We start from the raw sequence: 14,698 nt of genomic DNA on the forward strand, positions 1-14,698 counted from the left end.
TACGAAATTGTCTCTAAGGTTTATCTCTAAGTTTGCACCATACCCACAGTGGTGGGAGCATTTCTTTAACTCAAGAATGTAATCCACTACAGATTCACTTGGCAACAATTTCCTTTGATGAAATGCAATTCTCAGTGCGATTTTATTCTTAGTTGTGCCATAATAGGAGTCCAGAATCTCATTTATTTTGGTGTATCTCATAGTACTGGGGTCTGAAAGCCAGCTTTAAAGGAATTTGGCCCCATCATGGTGAAGAAGACATTAACTTTATCTTCATGACCTATTTTATTTGCTTTCATCCAAATGTTAAGCCTTCATTCATAATTACTCCGTCCTCTTTGTCAGGGTTGAACTCCCCCATAGACCCCAAATAAGCTTTTTGTGTCATTCTTTTCCATGCAACTACATGCACCATTCAGTCTAAATTCATATCTGCTCACAGTTCATATCTCCTGTGGGGCAAAAAAAAAGTGATAGCCTCCACGCTACTTACCGTATGCTGACTCACTGATCTGTGCAGGAACGCAACATGTGCACATGGAGCAATCTTTCTAAACCACTCAAACATCCTCAAATTTAACTTCTGGCGTTCCAGCAAGTGTCACAATGTTCTCCAGTCCTTGATTATTCCAATGAAACGTAAAGAAAAAAAATCCATCCCTTCCTTGCTGCCATTTTTCTGTTGTGTTTGGATTGGAAATAATTCATACTGAGACTCCACTTAATCGGCTAGGTTGTCTCCCTCCTTTATTCATACATCCTCCTAACAGAGAGGGCAGTATTACAATATGATCAGCTCTTACCATATACTACACCCATAAAATTCAGCCCTATAATGCCACCTTAAATAGGATTCATGAAACCCTAGCCTTGGCCATTCATTGCTCCATTGATCTGCTGCAAAGTGTTTTCCTATTCATTGCTAGCAGGAAAGTGCAGGTGAGCCATGAGAGGAATGATAGTGAAAGGAGAACAGTGGATGTAGCATATTTGGATTTCCAAAAGACATCAATAAGGTACCAGATAAAAGGTTGTAACATAAGATAGAGGTTCTTGGGGTTGGGGGTAATATAGTAGCATGGGTAGAGGATTGGTTAATGGACAGAAAGGAGAGAGTTGGGATAAACAAGCCATTTTTAAGTTGGCATGCTGTAACAAGTGGGTGTTGCAAGGATCAGTGCTAGGCTCTCTGTTATTTCTAGCCTATATTAATGACTTAGATGAATGGACCAAGAGCAATGCATCCTAGTTTTTAAAAAATTTATTTAGAGATACAGCACTGAAACAGGCCCTTCGGCCCACCGAGTCTGTGCCAATCAACAACCACCCATTTACACTAATCCTACATTAATCCTATATTCCCTACCACATCCCCACCATTCTCCTACCACCTACCTACACTAGCGGCAATTTACAATGGCCAATTTACCTATCAACCTGCAAGTCTTTGGATGTGGGAGGAAACCGGAGCACCCGGCAGAAACCCACGTTGAAACCCAGTTTGCTGATGATACCAAGCTAGGTGGGACAATAAGCTTTGAGGAAAACACAAAGAGGCTACAAAGGAATTTAACTGGTTAAGTGAGTGGGCATTAAGGAGTATAATGTGGGGAAGTGTGAGGTTAGTCACTTTGGTTAAAAAAAAAGAGAAAATCTGAATATTTTTAAATGGTGAGAAACTTTTAAATGTTGGAGATTTTGGGTATCCTTGTACAAGAAACACAGAAAGTTGGCATGCAGGTACAGCAAGCAATTAGGAAGGCAAATGGTATGTTGGCCTTTTTGCAAAGGTGTTGCAGTACAAGAATGAGAAGGCTTGCTATAATTGTATAGGGATTTGGTAAGAGGAAACCAGGAATATTGTGCACAATTTTGGTCTCCCTATCTAAGGAGGAATGTACTTGTCTCGGAGGCAATGTAGAAAAAGTTTACTAGATTGATTCCTGAGATGAGAGGGTTGTCCTATGATGAGAGGTGGAGTAGAATGGACCTATACTCACTGGAGTTTAGTGGAATGAGAGATGTCCTCACTGAACCATATAAGATTCTGAGGGCGCTTGACAGGGTAGATAGATGCTGAGATTCCCCGACTGTGGAATCTAGAACACAGGGGCAGTCTCAGGATAAGGGGTCGATCATTTAAGACTGAGATGAGGAGAAATTTTTTCACCCAGAGGGTTGCGAATCTTCGGAATTCTCTACCCCAGGGGGTTGTGCATGCTCAGTCATTGAGTATATTCAAGGCTGAGATAGATTTTTGGATTCTAAGGGAATGAATAGATATGGGGATCAGGTGGGAAGGTGGAGTTGAGGTCAAAGATCAGCCATGATCTTATTGAATGATGGAGCAGGCTTGAGGGGCTTTATGGCCTACTCCTGCTCCTATTTCATATGTTCTTATGATTCATTTAATCCCAAGGACTAAAATGAAAAAGAAAAATACTTCCCATAGATATACAGTTAGATAAAAACTAAAGTGATTAACAATAGAGCCATAGCAAGGTCACATTTACAAAAGCAGTCAGTGACTTCAATTTTGTAACAGTCACTAATTCGTTCAGCAGAACAAGTGAAGCTAGATGTTATCTAGTTTAAAGGTGCCAATCCATGGCTTTAAGATTACATATTGATTGTTCAACTTCAACTGCAGCCTTACCTCATAAAAAATCTGTATTCCAACAGACAATGCTTGTCTCCTGTGGTTTCAGTTCCAATTTCTAAAAGTGAAATTGGAATTGAAACTTTTCCATGGGAGGGAACATAATTGTCACCTAAAGCCATATATGGTTCTGTCATAAAATAAAAGTGTAATACTGCGGATTCTGGAAATCTGAAATAAAAACAGAAAGTGCTGGAAATACTCAGCAGATCTGATAGCATCTGTGGAGAGAGAAACAGAATTAACGTTTCATGTCTGTGACCTTTCAGTTTACCTCAACACTGCATATAACGTTTTACATTTGCAGTACAGAACAGCTTAACATTCTATCTGTTGTGATCTTACCAGCAATTGATGTGACCTTTTGACAACTGGTAGTTTACAGAAAATAACCTGGCATGAGAGGTGCTGGGTTATAATCTTCAAGCACTGCAAGCAAGAGTGAATGACATTCGTGATTTGTTTTGTGTGAACCATTGGTCACTAAGTGTTTATAAAACAGAGGTCTGGAAGCAATAATCTTTTCATTGAAGGAAGATTTGAAATTATTTTGTGCTATCCTTTGGTCCCCCAGCTCAGCTGTTTCACAGGTTAAGGATGTACCTGCGCTAACCTGCACAGCTCAGTTTCCCACAACTATGAGCTTATATCCCATGTATAATTTCAGCCATCAGGTGTTCAACAGATCTAAAGCTATCCACCATTGTGTGATAATTCCTAAATATTTTATCGTGCAAATATTCACTCTCACTGCATAGTTGTCATTTTTATTTTAAGGAAAAAAAAGTGAATGCTGGAAACCTGAAATAACAAACGTCCATCAGGTTTAAAAATAGAAAAGACAGGTTAACATTTCTAGTTGAAACATTTTGTCAAAGCTGATTAAGGGGAGTAAGAAAATCCTTTTATAGGATAGACCAATATGAAAAAGAGAAGGACAACAGGTAAAAAGCAAAGAGTAATATTAACATTGTCAGTTGGGCAAATGAACCTAAGACTATTCACAAACACTATTCCACACCGCAGATAGATGTACAAATTTCCCCTTCAAAAAAAAACCTTCTGTAAAAATTCTCTTTTAAAAGACTATCGGATGTCAGCTTATTCGAAAGTGCTTGCTCATTTTTTCACTAATTGCTAATTATAACAGACCGGGGATTGGAGAGTGCTCTGAAAGACTGAAACACGATCGCAGGAGATTTACGGTTCAGAGGGAGATTGATTTGTGGCAGTCGACAGCTGACAAGAAAATACAGTGCCTGGCATGCAGCTGTTTTTAAATGCTTGACTTTTTCCAGTACCAGAGTGAAGGGCAAACAGATGAACTCAGGAAATAATATTGCGTGCCGACAACACATACCATAATTAATTGGGAAACTGGGATAGTCTGCAATGAGTTCCTGGGATTTGGGTCTACACCCATAAGATTTATAGGGATGTTAAGTGTAGGAGAGGCAGGAGGGGGAGCTAGGGCCTGGATGGGGCCTGTGACCTCACAGTCATATTATGCAGGCCCTGCTCGTGCCAACACTTTATAGCAGAGAGAGTGTCAAATTTCATTGTCCTAAATATTTTACAATGTTTTTTGATAAAAAGATACTTTCATACTTTTAAATTGTCCATTTAGTTTCTGTTAGCCTTCACTTAGATTATTGCTCTTCATTTAGTTAGGGCCATAGAAAGGTTACAGCACAGAAAGAGGCTATTCAGCCCATCGTGTCTGCACCAGCTGACGAAAACTAGCCGCCCAATCTAATTCCCCCCTTCCAGCACCTAGTCCAGAGCCTTGTAGGTTACAGCAATTCAGGTGCATGTCCAGGTACCTTTTAAATGAGTTGAGGGTTTCTGCCTCCATCACTATTCCTGGCAGTGAATTCCAGACACCCAACACCCTCTGGGTGAAAAAGCTTTTCCTCATGTCCCTTCTAATCCATCTACCAATCACCTTAAATCTGTGTCCCCTGGTCATTGACCTCTCCGCTAGGGGAAACAGGTCCTTCCTGTCTACTCTATCTAGGCCCCTCATAATTTTGTATATCTCAATTAAGTCACCCCTCAGCCTCCTCTGTTCTAAGGAAAACAACCCTAGCCGATCCAATCTTTCCTCATAGCTGCAATTTTCAAGCCTTGGCAACATTCTTGTAAATCTCCTCTGTACTCTCTCCAGAGCAATTATGTCCTTTCTGTAATTAATATGGTGACCAGAACTGTACACAATACTCCAGCTGTGGCCTAACCAGCGTTTTATACAGTTACAGCATTACATTCTTGCCTTTGTATTCTATACCTCGGCCAATAAAGGAAAGCATTCCATATGCCTTCTTCACAAATTTACCTACCAGTCCTGCCACCTTCAGGGACCTGTGGACATGCACTCCAAGGTCTCTCACTTCACAGAATCGTTGCAGCACAGAAGGAGGTCATTCAGGCCATGGTGTCTGCATTGGCTCTTTGAAAGAGCAACTCCCTCCATTCCATTCCCCTGCCTTCTCCCCATAATCCTGCATATTCTTCCTTTTTATATAACTGTCTAATTCCCTTTTGAATGCTTCAATTGAACCTGCCTACACCACGTTCTCAGGCAGCGCATTCCAGACCTTAACCACGCGTTTTCCTCATGTCACTTTTGCTTCTCTTACCAAACACTTTAAATCTGTGCCCTCTCATTCCCGTTCCTTTCATGAGTAGGAATAGTTTCTCCCCATTTACTCTGTCCAGACCACTCATGATTTTGAATACCTCTATCAAATCACCTCTCAGTCTTCCCTTCTCCAAGGAAAACAGTCCCAACTTCTCCAATAAATAAAAACAATAAGTGCTGGAAAATACTCAGCAGGTCTGGCAGCATCTGCGGAGAGAGAAGCAAAGTTAATATTTCTGGTCAGTGACCTTTCAACAGAACCTTCTCCAACTTCTAACTTCTCCAATCTATCATCATAACTGAAATTCCTCATCCCTGGAACCATTCTCCTTAATCATTTCTGTACTCTCTCCAATGCCCCCACGTCTTTCCTCAAGTGTGGAGCCCAGCAGTACTCCAGCTGAGGCCAAACTGGTGTCTTATACAAGTTCAACATAACTTCCTTGCTCTTGTACTCTATGCCCCTTGTCATGCAGACCCCCACCTGACAAGAATGAAGCATATTCATTTCGTCATATGAACATTGATTTTAAGCTGTTGCTGGAGTGAAGAAATTGCTTGTTAAAGAGATCACCAGACCTTTGACTGGAGGACATTTGTATACTAAGAGACAGTGCTTGTGGAGACACAAAACTACTCCCTGGGCCAATGAATCCAGATCGATTTTGATCACCAGACATTGAAGGTGTAAGGAAGGACATTCCAGGGACTGCTAAGATGATATAATCCACAAGGACAGGACTGGTTAAACCGACTGGTCACATGATTAACCGGCTGGTCCAGGTCTTTGAATGAGACACAGGACCGTTTGAATTCAAAGGGTAGTTTGTAACTGAATTTGGAACAAGCAAGCCTCTCTCCTGGCCATCTCTCTCTCTCTCTCGCTTTCTTCCAAGCCACCGGACCCATGGAAGACACGCAAACCTCAAGAGAGAAAAGACTCCGACATTGAAACAAGTTGAAGCATGAACTGGGCCCCAACGAATAGCAGGACTTACCGGCAACCAAAGACACCACATTGAACTCAAAGGACTGTAATTATAACCCAGCGATTGGCTCAAACCTAAACGGATTAGAGTTTAAGATGAATAAATTTCTACCTTTCTTATTTAAATCTAAGAAAACCTGTCTGATTTCTTTGCCTTACAATTGGAGCAGTGAACAAGGATTCACTGAGGGTGGAGCTAAAAACATGGTATTTTAAAATTAAACCCTGTCGCGGTTAAACCAGGCAAAGGCTGAGAGAGAACCCCTAGACCCTTTCTCACCTGGTCATAACAGAAATTTGGGGGCTAACATCCTGGATTTGATCCACGGACAAATGAGAAATTGGAAGTGGGAAGTCAAATTGATCCCAAACAAAAAGAGAAAAGATTTCAATACAGGTTTTGTGGTTGTGTGTGCTAGAATACTAACATGTCTGCAACTGAAGCCAGTAACTACCCAAGCCAGGGTGAAGTAACTTGGGATAAGTTAAAAGCACTGTTTATGGAGAAGTTGAGGAAAATGCCTGAGCAGTGTGGGATCACTACGTGGCAAGGTGAGGAAGTCTGAACTCCTAAGACTAGAGGCTCACCATTTTTCCCTTGAATCTGAAGAAACAGAAACATGGTTAGAAGTAGACTCCGACAGGATATTGCTAGCAAAGATACAATTGGAACAGAGGAACCTTGAATTAGAAGACAGAGAAAGAGAAGAGAAAGAGAGAGGCAGGGGAGAGAGAAAGAAAGAGGCTTCCAGAAGGAACGTGAAGAAAGAGAGAGGAGAGTGAGAAAGCAAGACAGGAGAAAGAAAAAGAGAGGGAGGAGAGAGAAAGAGACAGAACCTTCCAGAAAGAACGTGAAGAAAGAGAGCTGAGACGACTTGAGTTAACTAGGGGGTGACAAAGTAACCTCAGTGACAACATGGCCGATATGGAGGAGCGTAATTCATGGCTGGGTACAGAATTGTTAAAACTCTCCCAACTGGAGACGTGGAAGTGTTTTTTGTGTCTTTTGAAAAACTGGCAAGGCAGTTAAAGTAGCCAGCTGAGGCTTGGACTCTGCTGATACATAGCAAATTAATAGGAAAAGCCCATGAAGTTTATTCCATGTTGCCAGATGAGAGTTCATCAAATTATGAACTGACAAAAAATGCTATCCTCGGGCATATGATTTAGTACCGGAAGCCTATCGCCAAAAGTTTAGAACCCTCAAGAAGCAAGCTGATCAAACTTACCTGGAGTTTGAGAGAAGTAAGCAGCTGGCTTTGACCAGTGGCTGAGGGCTCTTAAAGTACAGCTCAGCTATGAAAATCTCAGAGAAGTAATTTTGTTTGAGGAATTTAAAAACTCTTTCCCACTCTCCATAAAGACACGTGTAGAGGAACAGAAAGTTCATTGAGCCCGGTAGGCAGCAATCCTGGCCGGTGAGCTTGCTCTCATTGATAAGACAGTTGCCCAGGGGAAAACTTTTCCTAATCACCCCCACAAATCCGAAAAAGACAAAGGGTGGGAAGGTGATAGAAGCCCAAGCAGTCCTGGGAGTGAAAGAAAAGCAGGAGTCACTGAGGGCCCTTCTCCAGCCAAAACGGAAGGTGCTGTGAGTGGGAGTGAGACCCAGAGACCTATGTGCTTCCATCGTAATAAAGCAGGGCATTTAAGAGCTGACTGCTGGAAACTAAAGAGAAAACCTGTAGGGTTAATCAGGGCACACCCGCTCAGTGATGGAGAAGGGACCCATGATGGGAAGCACAGCAGAACAAGCTGTGGCTTTAACTGCAGGAAGAGTGAGACCCAGGAAGCTTACAGCTGCAAGTGCAGGAAAATTTAATAGGATTCCTGAAGGTTATCAGGGTTTTGTGTCTGAAGGGAGATTAACCCCATACCCCTGGAGTGGGACAAGAAAACCCATAATAATCCTCAGGGACACAGGGGCCACTAGATCCCTTTTACTGAGAAAAGGCCTGGCTTTCCCCCCAGAGAGTGCAGTGAACACCAGAATGGTGGTGAATGGTATTGGAGGGCAGCGTATGCCTGTACCTTTACACCAGGTGCACTTGGAGTGCGACCTAGTTTCGGGACCGGTGACCGTAGGGATTGTCCCTAATTTGCCTGTGGACGGGGTTGACCTGCTCCTAGGCAATGATCTGGCAGGGACGAGGGTGATAGCTTCCCCAGTAGTGAAAGAGAGACTGCAGGAGGTCAGAGAGGCAGAGCAGTGGCAGGAGACGGTCCCCTGCAGTTTCCCTGAATGTATAGTGAATCAGGCCATGATCAAATCAGCTCCCCCAGAGGAGACTGAATTGGCACTGCAGGGAGATGACCATGTCTGTCTGTCCAGGACTTTCTTTGGAAAGTTAGAAGACCCAGAGAATGAGGTAAATGGATCTTCACTAGCTGAGGCACAGCGACCTTACCCAGTATTGAGAGAGTTAGCACAGGCTGCTCAGTCTGAAATTGAAGCAGAGGGAGTTCCTGATTGCTACTATTTAAAGAATAAGGTACTGATGAGGAAATTGAATTCTCCTCACGGACCTGAGAGCAAGGAGTGGACAGTGGTTCACCAGTTAATGGTGCTGCAGAGGTACCGGAGAAAAATATTAAGAATGGCACACGAGAGTACAGAAGCTTTACATGTCGGTCTACAAGAAACCAAAGCCCGCATAAGACAACAGTTTGACTGGCCAAAACTCCACAAAGATGTGGTAGAGTACTGTAGGAGTTGCCACATGTGCCAGGTTGAGGGGAAACCCCAACCTACAGTGAAATCTGCACCCCTAAGTCCTGTATCAGTGTTTGGAGGACCCTCCAGCAGTGGGCTAATGAACTGTAAGGTACCCCTGCCGAGAACAAAAGGGTACAGGCAGGCACACAGCTGGCGAAAGGTTAGAAAGGAAAGGGGAAAAAGGGACCAAGAGGACAGGTTAAAGGAAGTGCAGGGGAAATCCCAAATGGAAATCCCTACTGTCGGGCCAGCCAACCCCAAAATATTTGGAAAGTTAGACGCTACATCCTCCTATGTAAATGCAGAGAGTAGAAGCACCCCACCAGAGTTGCTAACAGCATTTACAGGAACCGGCAGAGACAAAGAAAGACCTCCAGAGGGCAGAGAAACTGTGAGGGTGATGCCTCACCTAGTTGACATGCCACAGGGGCGTGCAGCAGAATCTGGACAAATACCTGCAAGCAGGAGTGTCCTAGAGGACAAAGGGATTATTAGCAAAGAATCCACCCCACAGTCAGGAAAAAAGGGAACCTGCTGTCCCCTAAGGTGAACAGCCCTTGCATGACTCATCAAAGCACTGAAAGAGAGTTCAGAGTGGAACCGCCCACTGCCGCCGCCCCTGAGCATAACTCCAACCTAGGGCTAATTAAATCTAACCCTCCCCCTGCAGGCATCAACAAGAACAAAGAGACCCTTGACAGTCATGGAAATGTGCAAACTGAAAAACTTCCCCCCCCCCCACCAATAAAACACATGTTTATTGGGATGCCAAAAGAAACCGATTCCTGACAATGCAGCGACCCGCTGGCGTCATCAGAGTGCGGCAAACTGCACACATGCGCAGCTACATCTTTCCAGGAATAAGTGGCATGTGCGTGGAATGACATCATCGCGCAGCCCCAACATCATCGCGTATCCACGCCTGGTCCATCTTTGCGCATGCGCGATAAAGCGTCATTGGGTATCCAGCCCCCCACTCGGCTGGAGGAAGCGGCTGAATGGGAGACTGTGAGACTGGAGCTCGATCCCCATCACTTGCTCCCGCCCCACTAACCGCGCTCCCCCTCCTCAGCAACTCACTCCAGGCCTCGACGCTTCCTCCTCTCAACCGCTTGCTATAGACCTTGCTGTCCCCCCTCCCCCCCCCCCACTCCCCTGGCTGATTGTTCCTTGCTTCGCGCCACCCTGCTCTCTGGCCACTCGTTCCCCATTTGCCTGCATCCCCCTCCAATCGCTAGCTCTAGGCCACGCCGCTTTCCACCTCTCAGCCACTCGCTCCTATATCACCCCTGTGGCCCGCCTTGCTTCTTTGGGTGGCATGTGGAGAATGATCAAATGTAGGAGCGAGTGGCCGAGAAGAGGGAAGTGGTGCCACCTGTAACTAACGGCTGGAGGGGGCGGGGATGCGGGGAACGACTGACCGACCGGAGAACGGGGTGATAATAGCAGGGAACAATCGGCCAGGGGAGTCGGCGGGAGTGGAGCAGCAAGATCTGGAGCGAGCAGCTGAGTGGGGGACACGACCAGTAGGGAGGAGCGGGAGAAAGCGAGTTGCCGAGGAGGGAGAGCAGCCAGTGGGGCGGGAGCTAGTAGCTGCGTTTGGGTGAAATCAGTCCTGGTCAGTCATATAAACAAATCACAATAATGAATTGGCAGCACATTTTATAATATGCCCGATTTTCGATCAGGGTGACAATTCACTATCTTCCAATGGAAATTCAATCATAAAATTCCTTTTGTATTTAATAGGATTACTGGAATATTAAATGGAACAGAGGATTACAGTTATTATCCTACATAGTAGTATATTACTGAGCTTCTATGCAACTTAATGTAAGGTTAGTTTGCTAGAACGATCTAGCCCTAAGTATTTCCGGTGATAAATTGAGCAGCGCCATCTTTAATCCTGCCAGCTACCTGAGCATCGCAGACACTGACGTTCCAGTTAAAGAGTTTGCATTTGCTCATGTGCAAGTACTGCGCCACCTTGTGGTTGTATTGTTAGCAAACGCAGCCATGCCAAAAAGGGTCATTTAAAGCAGCACTGTTACCAAGAAAAGATAGGGGTAACAATTGTTAGGGTTCTGAATGAATGAGAGAGATGCCTGTGTGTTTTCCTGTACTTATCTTTTCTCCAGTCCCTTTTAATAAAATGCTGTTTTTAAAAATCCCATTTCATTCCCCTGGGTGTGTAAGTGTCATGCAGACCCCCACCTGCCAAGAATGAGGCATATTCATTTCGTCACATGAACATTGATTTTAAGCTGTTGCTGGAGTGAAGAAATAACTCATTAAAGAGATCACCAGACTTTTGACTGGAGGATATTTGCATACTATGAGACAGTGCTTGTGGAGACAAAGAACTACTCCCTGGGCCAATGAATCCAGATCGATTTTGATCACCAGACATTGAAGGTGTAAGGAAGCACATTCCAGGGACTGCTAAGATGATATAATCCACAAGGACAGGACTGGTGAAACCGACTGGTCACATGATTAACCGGCTGGTCCAGGTTTGTGAATGAGACACAGGACCGTTTGAATTCAGAGGGCAGTTTGCAACTGAAGCTGGAACAAGCAAACCTCTCTCCTGGCCATCTTTCTCTCACTTTCTCCCAAACCACCGGACCCACGGAAGACACATAAACCTCAAGACAGAAAAGACTCCAGCATTGAAACAAGTTGAAACGTGAACTGGGCCCCAACAAATAGCAGGACTTACCAGCAACCAAAAACATTGACTGTAATTATAAGCCAGCGATTGCCTCAAACTTTTCCCCTTTATTCTTTTCTACTTTTTCTGTCTCCATCTGCGTGTGTGTTTATCGCGTATGCATGCTAGCGTGGTCGCGTCACATATTCGTAGTCGTTAATCGGATTAGTGTTTAAGATTAATAAACTTCCATCTTTCATATTTAAATCTAAGAAAACCTGTTGATTTCTTTGCCTTACAATTGGAGCAGTGAACAAGGATTCACTGAGGATGGAGCTAAAAACACGGTGTTTTAAAATTAAACCCTATGATGGTTAAACCATGCAAAGGCTGAGAGCGAACCCCTGGACCACTCCTCACCTGGTCGTAACATCCTATTAATAAAGCCCAGGGTACAGGATGCTTTATAACTGCTCTCTCAACCTGTCCTGTCACCTTCAATAACATATGCACATATACATCTAGGTCCCTCTGCTCCTGCACCCCCTTTAGAATTGTACCCTTTATTCTATATAGTCTCTCCATGTTCTTCGTACCAAAATTAATCACTTCACATTTCCCAGCATTGAACTTCATCTAACACCTGTCTACCCATTCCACCAATTTGTCTATGTCCTTTTGAAGTTCTACACTATCCTCCTCACAGTTCACAATGCTTCCAAGTTTTGTATCATCTGCAAACTTTGAAATTATGCCCTGTACACCAAGGTCTAGGTCATTAATATATCAGGAAAAGCAAGGATCTCAACACTGATCCCTGGGGAACTCCACAACAAACCTTCTTCCAGCCCGATAAACATCCATTAACCACTACTCTTTGTTTCCTGTCACTCAGCCAATTTCATATCCATGTTGCTACCGTCCCTTTTATTCCATGAGCTATAAGTTTGCTCACAAGTCTGTTGTGTGGCACTGTATCAAATGCCTTTTGAAAGTCCATGTACACCACATCAACAACGTTGCCCTCATCAACCCTTTCTATTACCTCCTCAAATAACTCCAGCAAGTTAGTTAAACATGATCTTCCCTTAAGAAATCCATGTTGGTTTTCCTTAATTAACTTGCATTTGTCCATGTGACTATTGATTTTGTCCCGAATTATTTTTTCTAGAAGTTTTTCCACCATTGAAGTTAAACTGACTGGCCTGTAGTTGCTGGGCTTATATTTGCATCCTTTTTTGAACAAGTGGGTAACATTTCCAATTCTCCAGTCCTCTGCACCACCCCTGAGTCTAAGGAAGGCTGAAAAATTATGTCCAGTGCCTCTGCGATTTCCACCGTCACTTCCCTCAGTATCCTTAGATGCATCTCATCTGGCCCTGGTGCTTTATCCACTTTAAATACAGACAGCCTATCTAATACTTCTTCTTCATCAATTTTAATTCTACTCCTCTTCCTCTACTCCTCTCAATATCCTCCCGTTTATTGTGTATTCCCTTGCTTTGTTTGCACTCCCCAAATGCAATACCTCACACTTCTCCAGATTGAATTCCATTTGCTACTTTTCAGCCTACTCAACCCTGTGCCTGCGTGGGTTTTCTCCGGGTGCTCCAGTTTCCTCTCACAAGCCAAAAGACTTGCAGGTTGGTAGGTAAATTGGCCATTATAAATTGCCCCTAGTTTAGGTAGGTGGTAGGGAAATATAGGAACAGGTGGGGATGTGGTAGGAATATGGGATTAGTGTAGGATTAGTATAAATGGGTGGTTGATGGTCGGCACAGACTCGGTGGGCCGAAGGGCCTGTTTCAGTGCTGTATCTCTCTCTCTCTCTCAACCAAACCATTGATATCATTCTGGAGTCTACAGCTATCCTCTTCACTATCAGCAACACGGCCAATTTTTGTGTCATTTGCAAATTTCCCAATCATGTCTCCTACATATAAGTCCAAATCATTAATATATACCACAAACAGCAAGGGACCCAACACTGAGCCCTCTGTGTTAGTGTCTAATACTTTCTGTTAATGGATGTTAAATACCTAGTAGTTGAAGGTAATAGGGTGAACATGCATAGGGTGTTGTTTAATTAATTGTACTCAGATGTATATATAAAGAGGCAGCAGTGTCTGGGTTTTGTTTGGAGAGGAGAAGTAAGCTCTGTGGCAAGCAATAAACAGTCTCCACCAAAGCAATCTAGTCTGTGTCTTCTTCACAAACAGGTTTGGAAGTTTCTCTAACATTGTTAGCAGAGGATGGTTGCCTGAAAGTGAAGATTGGAGACTAAGATTTGTTTTCAGACAGGAGATTAGAATTGGAGTTTTTTTTTTGAAGAAAGGTGACTGAAACCAGGTCTAAGGTGTCGAGATATGATTTTCCACTGCTGTTTTATGAAGCTGGACCTTACGATCAATGGAAGAATGAAATTGATCTATGGATGGATTACATCTTTACAAAAAAGGAAGCAAGGAATAGCCCTTGCACTTCCCGCCAGAAGCAAGATCACGGGCAAGGTGTTCTCTGAGCTAGAGGCTCATCATTTGGACAATGAGGAAGGTTTGGACAATCTCTTAAAATTTATGAATAACATTTATATGAAAGATGACTTATTGAGTGCCGATGAGGCATGGTCAGACTTTGATAAATTTAGAAAAATGGATGGTTCTTCCATAGAAGAATATATTATGGAGTTTAACTGACTATATACAAAGTTCCAGCCATTCTACTTGGAAATTCCTAAATCAGTACTTGCCTTCAAATTGTTGGATTGTGCTAGGGTATCGAACAGGGATTAACTAAAGAAAGAGATATGCTTTTTGATCAGATGTCTGATGCTCTGAAAAGGTTTTTGGGAAAACATTTCTTTCCGGCTGCTTTCATGGTGCAAATGGGGTCATCAGCGGTGATATCGAAGGTGCAGAATACAATGCTAGCAGCATTTCGAGGCCGTTCAAATATGGGGCCCAAATGTCAGTATGAAAGGAGAATCATAAACAAAACGAATGAGGATAGAGATCCTTTTGGCAGCTACAACAGATGGCAGA

General features: G+C 43.5%; 1 protein-coding gene and 1 long non-coding RNA gene across 3 annotated transcripts in view; one reads left to right on the plus strand and one right to left on the minus strand.

The window, feature by feature from the left end:
* Positions 1 to 14,698, minus strand: part of LOC137374539 (uncharacterized) — a 93,296-nt gene that overhangs the window by 68,254 nt on the left and 10,344 nt on the right. Inside the window, exon 3 of one of the 2 annotated variants that reach the window (XR_010975844.1) lies at positions 494 to 763. The exons of the other annotated variant lie outside the window; for it this stretch is intronic. This is a non-coding gene — a long non-coding RNA (uncharacterized lncRNA). The remainder of the gene's footprint in view (positions 1 to 493; positions 764 to 14,698) is intronic. 2 annotated transcript variants of the gene reach the window in all.
* spag17 (sperm associated antigen 17) overlaps positions 1 to 14,698 on the plus strand; it is a 428,416-nt gene that overhangs the window by 23,738 nt on the left and 389,980 nt on the right. The gene's annotated exons all lie outside the window — the stretch shown is intronic.

The sequence above is a fragment of the Heterodontus francisci genome, chromosome 10 (genome assembly GCF_036365525.1).
Source record: "Heterodontus francisci isolate sHetFra1 chromosome 10, sHetFra1.hap1, whole genome shotgun sequence".
Classification (NCBI taxonomy): domain Eukaryota; kingdom Metazoa; phylum Chordata; class Chondrichthyes; order Heterodontiformes; family Heterodontidae; genus Heterodontus; species Heterodontus francisci.